This window comes from Hypanus sabinus, chromosome 7, assembly GCF_030144855.1.
Source record: "Hypanus sabinus isolate sHypSab1 chromosome 7, sHypSab1.hap1, whole genome shotgun sequence".
NCBI lineage: Eukaryota > Metazoa > Chordata > Chondrichthyes > Myliobatiformes > Dasyatidae > Hypanus > Hypanus sabinus.
The window spans coordinates 165,381,526-165,394,677 of NC_082712.1; the positions used below are offsets into that span (position 1 = coordinate 165,381,526).

The 13,152-nt window shown below is 41.1% G+C and overlaps 1 long non-coding RNA gene across 2 annotated transcripts in view; it reads left to right on the forward strand.

Annotated features, from left to right (window-relative positions):
- Positions 1 to 835: 835 nt before the first annotated feature.
- LOC132397373 (uncharacterized) overlaps positions 836 to 13,152 on the forward strand; it is a 33,421-nt gene continuing 21,104 nt past the window's right edge. For both annotated transcript variants that reach the window (XR_009513353.1, XR_009513352.1), the window contains exon 1: positions 836 to 1,479. This is a non-coding gene — a long non-coding RNA (uncharacterized LOC132397373). The remainder of the gene's footprint in view (positions 1,480 to 13,152) is intronic.

Below are 13,152 nucleotides of genomic sequence, written 5' to 3' on the forward strand. Positions count from 1 at the left end.
TCTTGCTACTACCATCTGGTAGGAGGAACAGAGGCCTGAGGTCCCCCACAACTAGGTTCAGGACCAATAGTTATCCTCCAAAAATCAGGCTCCAGAACCAGCGTGGATAACTCCTTCCTCTGCTACTCAGAACTGATTCTACAACCTACAGCCTCACTTTCAAGGACTCTTTACAACTCATGTTCTCTGTATTATTTTTATTTGTTCTGTTTGCCTTCTTCTGTAAATTGGTCTTTACCAAAGTCTGTACATGTATAGTTTATGTATGTGTATATTTCCATTTCTATAGTTTGTATAGTTTTTAATGTATATTTTTATATATAATTTTGGTATAGTTTATGTATGTATTTATGGATAGTTTTCAGAAAAATCTGTATTTCTTTGTTCCTGTAAATGCCTGCAAGAAAATGAATCTCATGGTAATACGATACACATATAGTAACAAATACGTACTTTGTAATTAAATTTACATTGGGCTTTGAACTATGAAATCCTTGAGCTGTTGAGATACAATGTGAATGGTTAATCTTTGGATTATTTATTGAGGTTTCAGAACTCGCAGCCCCTTAATCCAACTGTGTCAAACAGTAACTCCTGCTACATTCTACCCAGCTCAGTTTGAGGAAGAACTCAATAAAGTTAAAAACTTTAGTTAGACATCTCCCTGAGGGTCTCTTTCAGCCTGACTATAAATAACTTTTTGTTTTTGTTTTTGTCTCATTTTTTTCCCCTCACCAATAATGAACCTACAGTGATTGAGAAGTAGATTGTGTTCAGAAACCCTGGCATGAAATAGAAGTGTTGAACTAATGTCTCCAAATAGTAGATAGCCTTGTACTTACTTCTGACAAGAGACATGAAATAAGTATGAAAATGGGACAGAGGGGAAACATTTTTAGATTGCAGAGAATTCGTTGTGAACATTCTAAATGCATACATAAACCTGTCAGCAGCAATCGTTCAGTCTGCTGTGTGCAACAACACCTACAGTAAGCTATTTGAATACAAAGTGGAGTTGTTTCCAAGTTAATAATTTGGAACAGTATTCCAACAGTAAAGTAATGGAAATTATTATTAAAGCCCTTCTCCAGAGAAGGCAAGTTTAAATCGTGCTATTTGTGTTTAATAAAGGAAACTTGATGCTCATAAAAAAACATTTTGATCACACTTTAGAAGTACTTCAATGACTCTGAAACACCTTGGGATGTCCTAGAAGTAGTCTGAAAGGCAATGTTTAACCGTAAGGCCTTTTCATCACTGAATAAGCAGTGAAGCCTTCCATGCTATGACAGAGTTTCTCTGTTATTCTTTCTTTAACTTCTCACATTCCTTCTTCTGTGCTTGCTTTAAAGCATGCAATGTGTTTAATTTTTCTCGATTTTGGATGGAAGGGTCAGAGTGGAAGATACAAAATGGAAGACTTCAACTTGAAATGTTGACTCAGTTTTTCTCTCCACATACTGCATATTACCTGACACAGTAAGTATGACAGCATTTTCTCTTTTTATTTCAGATTTTCAGTGTTTGAGTTTAAATGGTGGCCTTGTAGAGAGCAGACATGTTTCTAAATGGGGCTGACAGGGGTGGATAGAGTCAAATAGCATGGAAGCAATCACTTCTGTCCAACTAGCACATGCCAACTACGTTGCCCAAATGAGCTAGTAGCATCTGCCCGCATTTGGCCTGTCGCCATCTCACCCTCTCCTACTCATGAACTTACCTAGCTGGCTTTTTAATGTTGCTAATGTACCCACCTTAACCCCTATATCTGGCAGATATGCGCCACCCTTTGCACATAGAAGCTGCCCATGATATTTCTTTTTTTATGCTCTCGGATAATGGGACTATCATTCTTTTGCCTGGAAACTAAATGTCACAGCATCAGGACCGTAGGGCCAGCCATTCAAAGTTAAGTTAAGGTGTTAACAACTTTAAATTCCTCAGTGTTATCATTTCAGAGGATGTGTCCTGGGTCTGGCACGCAAATGCCATTGCAAAGAAGGCACAGTAACACATTTACTTTCTTAGAAGTTTGCGTAAGTTTGAGATGACATCTAAAGCTTTCACAAATTTACATGGATGCGTGGTGGAGAGCATACGGACTTGTTGCATCATGGCCTGATATGGAAGCACCAATGCCCTTGAATGGAAAAGCTCACCGAAAGTAGTGAGTATAGTCCTGTCCATCACCGGTAAAGCCCTCTCCATCACTGAGCTCTACAAGAAGTGCTGTCGCAGGAAAGCAGCCACTATCATGAAGGACGCACACCATCCTGGCTATGGTCTCTTCATGGTGCTGCCATTGGGGGAGGGGAGGGAGATACAGGATCCTCAGTTCCACACCGCTTCCCCAACACTGAACTGATTCCACACACTATTGACTCACTGTCAAGGATTCTACAATTCATGTTCTCGATATTTATTACTTATACATTTATTATTTTATTTTTCTTTGTATTTGCATAATTTATTGTCTTTGCTTGCCTGATTTTGCTGTGTGCAGTTTTTATTGATTTTATTGTGATTCTTTGTAATTACTGTGAATGACTGCAAGAAAATAAATTTCAGGTTGGTCTATAGTGATGTAAATGTAAGTGCTTTGAAAATAAAATTACTTTGAACTTTGAAGGTGGAGTTGCTTCTCTTGTGATTAGGAAACTTTGGAATTTTCTAGTACAGAAAGCTTGGATGCTCAGTTGTTGTGTATCTTCAAAATTGACACTTGATAGGTTTTGGATGCCAAGAGAACAAGGAGAAGAAGCAGAACGAAAATTGGAAAAAAAACCTGCAGATGCTGGAAATCTGAAATAAAAACCAACAGCAGGAAACACTGGCAGAATCTCTGGAGAGCGAAGCGTTTAACATTTCAAGTGCTAGATCCTTTGTTGGGACAGGAAAAAAAAAGCAAGGTAGTTTTAAGTAGCAGAAAAGGCAGGAAGGGATGGGACAACGATGTACAGTGGGCTTCTAAATACTATGTTAAATCATTTGGTCTCATCCTATCAGTGGCATTCCCTTATTCTACCTATCTCTTCTCTATCTTCTGTTCTGAAAATGAGCTTACTTTCTTTTCTAGTTTGACAATGCCTAAAGATTCTTTCTCTCTCCTCAGACACTGCCTGATTTGTTGAGTGTTTTCTGTGTTCTCTTTTGAAACAGGGATAGACCTAGGGGGTGTCAAGGTTGAAGTCCAGTCACAGAACTGAGGTGCTGATCAGCCATCTCCTTCCACTTCTTGTGTCCAAGTCCTGATGAGTAATAAAATCCATTGTTGAGAAGAGTTCTGACAGCCATTAATAATACTTGTTTCTCCCAGGAATTTAATCTGATCAACAATCTAAGTTAACCCCCCCCCCACACCCCTTCAGTCGCTGCACTGGACTGTAAACACTTTTAGTCCATTGCTTATAATGCTGTTAATATTGTAAATACATGCTCGTATTTATGTATTTATGCACATTTTATTCCATATCTGTACTTCTAACTTTATTTCTTTATCATTCTTTATTCAGTGATTGTTGAATGCTATTTTTTTTCTTTTTGCAAGTCACACCAACATACCACAGCAAATCCCTAATAAGTGTAAATGTATATGGTGAATCAAGATGATCCTTGATCCAGTTTGTTGGAGATTCTGATATGGGAGAGGAAGAGATTTTGAGCATGAGAAAACTGTCTGTCCAAGATCCTAAGAGCTTCTCCATGTTTATGTCTACCAGAGTTTATGTTCCACAAGCCCCTCAGCAATAAGTAAACCACTTTAGATACTGCTGGGGGTTGGGGGTGGGTCTGCGACACATCAGGCACGGCAGCAGCAGTGAGGCCACTGGCTCTGAGGATCAACAGGGATGAGTAACGTCAGGCAGTGTTAAAGGAGTCTTGGTAGTCAGGTGGACAAGAAGGAGAAGCTGTGGCCGGAAAAGAGACACCAGGAGGTGTGTTGCCTCCCGGGTATTAGGGTTCAGGATGTATTGGAGTGACTGCTTGATATTCTTGAGGGGGAGGGGGAACAGCCTGAGGTTGTGGTGCATATTGGCACCAGTGACACAGGGAGAAAAGGGGATATGCAGACAGTCAGTGCCATTCACTTCCTTAAATGCTAGTGTAGTCACATCTGTTCACAATCTTTCAGCACTGCCAAGATAAAACACAGAGTCAAGTGACCCTCATAAGCCACTTTGCCTCCCAGCTCGTCTTAACCAGGCAATCCTTTAGCAAGAATTTCAACCTACCCTCTTGTGAAATTTCAAGAATTTTATCTGTGCCAAAAGGAATGCAATAGGAAAATGCTGTGTGGTTCTTTGACTTTCTGGGTTGCAATCTTTGGCACATCCAAGGTAGGTTTATAGTAGAAATATCAGTAGCTATACTGAGTAGCTACTGGTTGTTGGAAGAATATCCCAGTTTGATAGGTGCTGACTATTATCTAACTTCGACTTGGGAGTTCTATAACACACATGGGACGTGTTGAGAGGCAAAAGGAGTTTTTCAATTCAGTACTGGAGCTGCTATACTGCATATCTCCCTCTTCACCATGGACCTTGACTAGAATCCCAGAAGATTTCGTTTGTAGGATAACATTGCTTTTCATGCTGGATATTAGCCAGCTGTCACCAGTTCCATCATGTTCAATTGTGTGAGGCGGGCTAAAGTAGAGGCACCTCTGTGTTTGGCTGCAAAGGGATCTTGAACCCATAAGACAGCGACTGATGAACACCAACCTTTCTTTCACTGACATCCTCCTTGAGCTGAGGAGGAAGGAACAATGTAGAGGCAGTGAAGGTCAATGTGGAGGTAGCCTGAAGAAGGGCAACAACTTTGTCGCCTCTCTAATTCCTGCCCTACATATCTGTCTTTAGAGGTGGAAACGGGTAAGGCTGGCTAAAGGGCTCTGGTGCAGTCCAATCCCCTGTACAGTGGATACTACGGATTACAGAAGCATTGATAAACCTCAACTATACCATCAGCTTTGTGGACAATGTAGATGGGAGGTCATCAATGGTCTATGCTCCATTGGAAGCTAAGGGCCAAAGAAGAACAGCAACTTTGTAATCTTGGTCCAAAATCTTTAGTTATAGAGTTATCTGTTGTGGAAAGAAAATCCCCAAGAGACAAAAGTAATGGATACAGCTTATTCTGTCACAGGAAAAGACTTCTCCACCATTGAGCACATCCACAAGGAGCGCTGCTACAAGAAAGCAGTATCCATCATCATGGATCTTCACTGTCCAAGACATGCTCTTTTCTTGCTGCAGTCATTGGGTAGAAAGTACAGGAACCTCGGGTCCACACCACCAGGTTCAGGAAGAGTTATAATCCTTTGGTCATCAGGCTCCTGAACCAGCGTGGCTAACATCACCAACATTAAACTGATTTCACAACCAATGAACTCACCTTCAGGGTCTCTACAGTTTGTTGACTGGAAAGGGACGTTTGCAGGAAGGTCAGCAGAGCAGCAATGGCTGGACTTTCTGTGGAAAATGAGGGAAGTGCAAGACAGATATATTAGAAGTAAGAAGAAATTTTCATAGGGAAGAAGGACACTACCGTGGCTGACAAGTGAAGTCAGAGCCAAAGTAAAAGCAAAAGAGAGGGCATACAAGGAAGCCAGAGTAGTGGGAAGATAGAGGATTGGGAAACTTTTAAAAACTTGCAGAAGGAAACTTAGAAGGTTATTAGGAAGAAAAGACGAATTATGAAAGGCAGCTGGTGACTAATATCAAAGAAGTTACTGAAAACTTTTTTAAGTATATAAAGGGTAAAAGAGAGTTGAGGGTAGATATAGGACCAATACAAAATGACACTGGGGATATTGTAATGAGAGATGGCAGAGGAACTGAATGCCTATTTTTGCATCAGTCTTCACAGTGGAAAACGCCTGCAGTATAGCAGAAGTGAAGTTTGTGCAATGAAAATCATGACTGAGAAGGTGCTCAGGAAGCTTAGTGGTCTGAGGGTGGATAAATCTCCTGCGCCTGATGGAATGCACCCTCGAGTTCTGAAGGAAGTAGCTGGAGAGATTGCAGAGACATTAACGATGATCTTTCAAGAATTGATAGATTCCTGGAGTACCTGGAGGCACATGACAAGAAAGGTCAGAGCCAGCACGGTTTCCTGAAAGGAAAATCCTGCCTGACAAACCTACTGCAATTCTTTGAGGAAACTACAAGCAGGGTAGACAAAGGAGATGCAGTAGACGTGGTATACGTGGATACTGAAAAGAAGGCCTTTGTCGAGGTGCTGCACATGAGGCTGCTTAGCAAGATAAGAGTCCATGGGATTACAGACAGGTTGTTAGCATGGGTGGAGCATTGGCTGGTTGGCAGAAAACAGAGAGTGGGAATAAAGAGATCCTATTTTGTCTGGCTGCCGGTTACCAGTGCAGTTTCATTGGGGTTGGTGTTGGGACTGCTGCTTTTTACAATGTATGTCAATAATTTGGATTACACTGTTTATGGATTTGTGGTTAAAGTTTCCAATATACAAAGATAGGTGGAGGAGCAGGTAGTGTTGAGTAAACAGAGAACCTGCAGGGAGATGCAGATAGCTTAGGGGAATTGGCATAGAAGTGGCAAATGAAATACAATATTGGAAAGTGTATGGTCATGCACTTCGGTGGAAGAAATAAACAGGCGGATTATTATTTAGATGGGGAGAGAATTCAAAATGCAGAGATGCAAAGGGACTTGAGCAAGTTACCCTAAAGGTTAACTTCTAGGTTGAGTCGGTTGTGAAGAAGCCGAATGCAATGTTGGCATTCATTTCTAGAGGTATAGAATTTAAGGGCAAGGATGTGATGTTGAGGCTCTATGAGGCACTCATAAGACCACACTTGGAGTATTGTGTGCAGTTTTGGGCTCCTTATTCTAGGAAGGATATACTGACATTGGAGAGGATTCAGAGAAGATTCATGAGAATGATTCCAGGAATGAAAGGGTTACCGTATGAGGAACGTCTGGCAGCTCTTGGGCTGTTTTCCCTGGAGTTCAGGAGAATGAAGGGGGATCTTATAGAAACATTCTGAATGTTAAAAGGCCTGAACAGATTAGATATGGCAAAGTCATTTCCCATGGTAGGGGACTCTAGGACAAAAGGGCACGACTTCAGGATTGAAGAACTTTCTTTTAGAACTGAGATGTGGAGAAATTACTTTAGTCAGAGGGTGGTAAATCTGTGGAATTTGTTGCCATGAGAGGCTGTGGAGGCCAATTCATTGGGTGTATTTAAGGCAGAGATAGATAGATTCTTGATCAGCCAGGGTATCAAGGGGTAGGGGGAGAAGGCAGAGGAGTGGGGATGACTGGAAGAATTGGATCAGCCCATGATTGAATGGTGGAGCAGACTCGATGGGCTGAATGGCCTACTTCTGCTCCTATATCTTAAGGTCTTATGTTTTCAGTATTATTGTTTGTTTTTATTTTTTTAAATTTGTACTATTTGTCTTCTTTTACACATTGATTATCAATCTTTGTGTGCAATTTTTCATCAAATCTATTGCATTTCCTTGTTGTACTGTGAGTGCCTGCAAGAAAATAAATCTCAGGTAGTACATGGTGACGTATACTGTACGTACTTTGAGAATAAATTTACTTTGACTTGACTTTGATTTCCTAAAAGTGACATTTGGATCTTGGTATGTTGGCTAATGTGATAATGTTACCTAAAAGGAATTTTTGACTAACTGGTTACAGGTTATTAAATTCACAATCTATTATACTGGCACCTAGATTTAATTGATCATGAGCAAGGGGAGAACATTTTCAACCCTTTGTTACAAAGTTGAGGCCCTCACTTTTCCATAAATTTGCTTTGAAATTGGGTGTTAATTCTAGGTTTAACAGATATAATGGCCTAGAAACTGGGGCTCACTGTTTACTGGTTGTGTTGTGCTATTGGTCAGCTGACTGAACCACAATATATCAGGAGTAGACTCAATGGGCCAAATAGCCTAATTCTGTTCCTATGTCTTACATCTTATGGAAGTGGAAAAAAAAATCCAGTTAAAAAAAAACCACTTGGAACTTATCACTTGATTCACCTATAAAAACATTACCTTCAGTGGATTTTACCTGGGATCCTTGGATCCCTTGCTAAATGGCATTGGTCCATGGCATAAAAAGTTTGGGAACCAAATGAGAGATGGTGGCTGTTAAGTATTGCTTTTAAAAGTTATCAAAGCCTCAAAAGAACAGGCTGTTACATAAAAGAATAACACTGAGCAGAAAACAAAGCATTTCGACCAAATACTTGATGTTTTAAATCAGCAGAAATAGAACTTAGAATAAGACAGCACAGTAGCAGGCCCTTTGGCCCATAATGTGGTGCCCAACTAATTAAAAGCCTAACTAACTAATTCCTTCTCTCTACAAATGTCCATACCCTTCTATTCTCTGCAGATTCATCTGCCTATTTAAGAGCCTTTTAAATGCTTTTGTTGTATTTGCCTCCACCACAATCCAATGGCACCTACCACTCTGTTTAAAAATGCTCCCCCTGCATATCTCCTATGAACATTTCCCCTCCCAACTTAAATTAATACCCTGCTTCTCAATACTTTATATATTAGGTCTGCCCTCAGCCTCCGCCACTTTGGTGGCAAAAAAACCCAAGTCTTTCCAACCCCTCCTTATGGCATATATCCTTTAATCCAAGAAGCATCCTGGTAAAGCTCTTATGCACCCACTCCAAAGCCTTCATATCCTTCCTATAATTGGGGGGGGGGGGAGAAGTGACCATATTTGGATGCAGTACTCCTTATGTGGCTTAACCAGAGTTTTATAAAGCTGCAACGTAACTTTCTGACTGTTGAACTTAATGTTTCGACTAATAGACAATAGACAATAGACAGTAGGTGCAGGAGTAGGCCATTCAGCCCTTCTAGCCAGCACCGCCATTCACTGTGATCATGGCTGATCATACACAGTCAGTACCCCGTTCCTGTCCTCTCCCCATATCCCTTGACCCCGCTATCTATAAGAGCTCTATCGAACTCTCTCTTGAATGCATCCAGAGACTTGGCCTCCACTGCCTTCTGGGGCAGAGCATTCCACATATCCACCACTCTCTGGGTGAAAAAGTTTTTCCGCATCTCTGTTCTAAATGGCCTACCCCTTATTCTTAAACTGTGGCCTCTAGTTCTGGACTCACCCATCAGCGGGAACATGCTTCCTGCCTCCAGTGTGTTCAATCCCTTAATAATCTTATATGTTTCAATCAGATCCCCTCTCATCCTTCTAAATTCCAGTGTATACAAGCCCAGTCGCTCCAATCTTTCAACATATGACAGTCCCGCCATTCTGGGAATTAACCTTGTGAACCTACGCTGCACTCCCTCAATAGCAAGAATGTCCTTCCTTAAATTTGGAGACCAAAACTGCACACAATACTCCAGGTGGGGTCTCACCAGGGCCCTGTACAGCTGCAGAAGAACCTCTTTACTCCTATACTCAATTCCTCTTGTTATAAAGGCCAGCATGCCATTAGCTTTCTTCACTGCCTGCTGTACCTGCACCTCAAATGTATACAGAATAGCATTTAAATCTGACTTGGGCATAATCTGTGTCCAAGTTATGTGCACACTGACAGTGTATACTCCGACAGTGGGAAATCTGTTTAAACACATCATTGTGTGTCGTGCCATTGACTGATGTACAAGAACACCTAGATCTCGTTGTACTTTCCCTTTTCCTAACTTGACTCAATTTAGATAGTAATCTGCCTTCCCGTTCTTGCCACTGAAGTGGATAACCTCACATTTATCTACATTAAACTGCATCTGCCATACATTTGCCCACTCACCCAATCTGTCCGTCACCCTGCATTCTCATAACATTCTCCTGACATTTCACACTGCCACCCAGCTTTGTGTCATCAGCAAATTTGCTAATGTTAGTTTTAATCCCTTCATCTAAATCATTAATGTATATTGTAAACAGCTGCTGTCCCAGCACCGAACCTTGTGGTACCCCACTGGTCACAGCCTGCCATTCCAAAAGGGACTATGGTGGAAGCGGAAACGATAGGGTCTTTAAGAGACTCCTGGATGGCTACATGGAGCTTAGAAAAATAGAGGGCTATGGGTAAAGCCTAGGTAGTTCTAAGGTAGAGACATGTTTGGCACAGTTTTGTGGGCCGAAGGGTTTGTATTGTGCTGTAGGTTTTCTATGTTTTTATGTTTCTAAGGTAATATCCATCATTAAGGACCCTCACCAAAAGGCAAATACCCTTTTCTCATTATTATCATTAGGGAGGAGGCACAGAAGCCTGAAGATGCCCACTCAACATTTTAGGAACAGCTTCTTCCCCTCTGCCATCAGATGTCTGAACAGTCCATGAACACTACCTCACTATTCCCTTTTTGCACTATTTATTTATTATATTTCTAATTGTAACTTATAGAAGTTGTTTATGCCATGCAGTGTACTGCTGCCACAAAACAACAGGTTTCATGATGTACAGTATGTCAATGACAATAAACCTGATTTGATTCTGATTGTATTTCAGTGGGTAATTGCAGAAATGAGTGTGCTGACATCATTATTTGCATGATTGATGCTGGGAAAAAATCACATTTCCAAATGGGATCCTCTAGGACAATTTCCCAAAGTTTGTGAGGTTTGCTAGTGATATCAAATGCATACAGAATAGCATTTAAATCTGACTTGGGCATAATCTGTGTCCAAGTTATGTGCACATATGGTATACTCCGACAGTGGGAAATCTGTTTAAACACATCATTGTGTCGTGCCATATGACGTGGGTGATTATGGTCTTGACCATGATTGTTCTTGGCAAATTTTTCTACAGAAGTGGTTTGCTATTGCCTTCTTCTGGGCAGTGCCTTTACAAGATGGGTGACCTCAGCCATTATCAATATTCTTCAGAGATTATCTGCCAGGATTCAGTGGTCACATAACCAGGACTTGTGATATGTGCCAGCTACTCATACAACCATCCACATCCTGCCCCCATGTGACCCTGAATGGGGGGCTAAGCAGCTGCTATACGCTGCCCAAGGGTAACTTGCAGGCTATTGGTAGGAAAAGCATCTCACGCCTCCTTCGGTAGAGATATATCTCGACCCTGTCATCTGTTGTTGCCTTTTTCTTCTCTTACTGTCAGTTCAGCAGCAGGCCTGTTCTTGGCCTTCGTGAAGGATAGGGGAGCCATTATGTTTGATACCAGGGAGGTGGAGAAATGGAGGTGGGGAAATGTGGGATTGGGGATGGGTATTTATTTGGTTACGTTTGTAGGTATAACCGCCTTACTTATCCACTCAAAGTTCAAAGTAAATTTATTATCGAAGTATGTATATGTCACTACTCTGAGATTCAATTTTCTTGCAGGCATTCACAATAAAACAAAGAAATACAGTAGAATCAATGATAAAACCACACACAGACAAAGATTGACGAACAACCCATGTGCAAAAGAAGACAAATTTTGCAAATACAAAGCAAGAAACAAATAATAATAAATATAATAAAAAAATAAGTAAATATACTGAGTACATAAGTAGAAGAGTCCTTTAAAGTCCATAGGTTGTGTTAAGTGATTAGTTCAGAATTGCGATGAGTTAACATCCACACTGGTTCAGGATCCTGATGCTTGAGGGGTAATAACTGTTCCTGATCCTGAGACTTAAGGCTTCTGTACCTCTTTTCTGATGGCAGCAGTGAGAAGAGAGCATGGCCTGACATTGGGGTTTAAGATAATGGCTGCTGCTTTCTTGTGGCAATGTTCTTTGTAGATGTGCTCAATGGTGGGGAGGATTTTTCCTGTGATGGACCGGGCTGTGTCCACTACTCTTTGTAGGCCTGTCCATTCTTGGGCTTTGGTGTTTCCATCCCAGGTCATGATGCAACCAGTCAGGATACTTTTCACTGTGCATCGAGAGAAATTTGTCAAAATTTTAGTTGACGTGCCGAATCTGTGCAAACTTGTAAGAAAGCGGAGGCGTTGCCGTGCCTGCTTTGTAATGGCACTCTGGTCCCACTTTTGGCATGATCTTAACCGGCCCAGCAGGAGGTTAGCTTCTGAATGCACAGGAATTGATAGACAAGTTCTTTTGGCACTGGACTGGGTTTGAGCCATTGTTCGCTGCACACAGCCCCTGAAGGCAGGCAAACACACTGAAGGCTTGCAGCTGGACTGCCCTGCTGGGTATCTGTGCCTTCTGCATATCCAAGCCTCTTGCTTATCCTTGTCTTCTGCTTATCCCACCCTAGGCACAGATTTCCCCCAAAGCTTTCCCTATTCTATCTCGCTTTTAAAGTGAGTAAGTAATGATATAATTGAACCCAACAAGTCAAGTACTTGTGTGTCATTTTTTTTTGAATAAACTCTTTTGTGCTTTCCCAATGTTCCGCCAGCGATGATATGCCCTGACCAGCATTAGTTTGTAATATTTTACATGCCCTGCTGTCTTATTGCATTAAAGATGTACTCCTGACCGCTACCCTATATGCTAAGAGAATAGCATGGATTGCAAAAAAATAAAGGAACAGTTTCTCAGGGTGAATTGAGACCTTTGACCACCTCAATCAGCTATTAACTACCATAACCCTGTCTCTGTCTGTTTGGGGACTGCATTTGATACCCTTGCATTTTCATAGAAACAAAAATTCCATAACGGAGTTTTACTTAAATAATTGAGAGTGTACCTAATAATACTCCATATTACAGTGTCTATGAATTTCTTGAAACATAATCACAACCATTTAATCTCTGTTTCTGGGGGTGTGCAAATATTTAGCATGAAGGAATATTGAATGACTTCCTACCTGATACAAGATACTGCCAGCAATGTCTTACCCAGATACATCCCTTTTCAAAGATTATGCTCCTTCACAACCTTAAGGGATCACTGAGAAATAGTTCTTTTAAACCCTGTGCATAATAAGCTGGGATGGTAAGCATTCTAGTTCTATAACTTTAGAAGAAGGATCTACGCAATCTTAATACAACAGCTCCTATACTGATTATTAATTATCAACGTGTCAATGTTGCTTACTTTCCGTTGAGAAACATCTTTAAAATGAACTTTGCAGAGCATGGGTTAGGCTACTTTATGAACAATCACTTCAAAGAGGGCCATTGAAGGATATTGTGGCTCAGGGAAAAAAAAACAGTGGCGTCTCTCCACACCGATAT